A 1,841-nucleotide genomic window follows, 5' to 3' on the forward strand; every position below is an offset into this window, starting at 1 on the left:
GCCTCACAAAAATACAGGAAACTCGAATTAAGGGTACACAAGGACATATTCAATTGATCACATGGTTTACATTCAAACACTTAAAAGTTCCACTAAATAATGCTGAACAAACTCTTAGTGTAGCTGGATTCAAAAATACAGAGAACATATAAGCAAACATCATGTATAAAGTGTTACCAAACATGTTATCTACTCAAATTTCATCCAACATAAAATCCAACCAAAATACTAATCCAGTCAGCATTACAAAGTTTGATAAAATAAAAGTATTGGTAAAGAAAGTTAGTAACACAAGAATTAAAAATAGGAGAACAAAAAGGCAGAAAACATGAAAGAAAATTGTTAGAAAACATGTCATCCACTTTCACCTCCAAGAAAATCTATGAAAAGAAATTACGTTAGTGTCAAGACTTAAGATATACTATTTACATAGAAAATTAACACACTAACATCAATCTACCCGGCAACGGCGCCAAAATTTGATACGAGTAAAATTTCGGATACAAATAACTGAAAGATTAACAGTAGACAACCAATAGTTCCAATACTAAAATTAATCAACAAAAATGAACCATAAATTGAATACAAGAGAGGTAGAGAGAACTCAATTACTGCCCGGAATTTGTAGTCGGAACTTCGGATTGTCGCACCTCAGGATCCGCCACAAACTCGTCCTTACTCGACTGTGTGCTAAGACTCCGGCCAAGTACGGTCTCCTACTACTCTCACGACCCAATTAGGTCTCAAATCGTCACTCTATATTGCTCAATTTCTATAAAATATCTGGGTATTCGGCTATTCCGCCACTTCCTTTGACACGAGAATTGGTATTTATACTTGATTAAGATACGATATTTGGGATAAATTTTGTGATTAAAATACGGGAAGAGATCAAATTTGGAAGTTCGAGATGATCTGAAGTTTCCAATGCTTGTGTTGTACTTGGCTTCTCGTAGCTTCTGTCCTTTTTTTTTCTTTTCTTTTATATTTTTTATTATTGTTAGACTTCTTGTTATTCAAGACCAAACTCACGTGATGTGCTGGACTTATTTACTCTGAGTTCCGTCTTCTTGCTTCTTACTTAGCCCACGTGCAACTTCACTTGGTGCTCTTTGATAGTTTGATTCACTTAATTGAAGAAAACCCACTTTTGTTATTGTTTCAGTAACTCGAACGGTCTTGTAATTCATCGTCCCATAACCTGTTAATCCAAATTAGACGTAAATTAATTTATTTAACACTAATATAACATTTTTAATCATTAAAAAAGCAAAGTGACAAGAGTATATTATATAGCTTAAACAGTACGAGGAGCGACCGTAAAAATATATAGATAAAGGGTTTAAATATGGATAATATCGTCTTATCAAGAAGGAAGGAGCACGGGCATAGTATAGGAATTTGGGCCAACGTGCAATTCCTTGGGCAGGGTTTTTGAGGGCGATGCGAGACCACTTCGTTCCGGAGCACATCCGTGCAAAATTGAGGGCTGAGTTTGATACCTTTACTATGATCGATACCATGACCGTCACTGAGTACTATCACAGGTTTATTGAGTTGTCACGCTATGCGGAAGACATGCATATGAGTCAACGGAGTTAGGCTATTCACTTTGAGAGAGGGCTAGCATTGAAGATTATGGAAAAGCTACCAGCCGGGGTGATCTCTTATCTGAAAGATTTCTATGAGAGAGCGGGGCATGCTGAGAGGTTGGTTGATATGGCCGAGGAGGCCTTGGAAAAGGGGACTAAGAAGAGGAAAGCTGAGAGTGTCGGTGGCAACCAACCAAGCCACAAGCGGGGTAACCACAATCAAGGTAGAACTTATTTTGGAGGGTCTAG

This window comes from Silene latifolia, chromosome Y (assembly GCF_048544455.1).
Source record: "Silene latifolia isolate original U9 population chromosome Y, ASM4854445v1, whole genome shotgun sequence".
In the NCBI taxonomy this organism is placed as follows: domain Eukaryota; kingdom Viridiplantae; phylum Streptophyta; class Magnoliopsida; order Caryophyllales; family Caryophyllaceae; genus Silene; species Silene latifolia.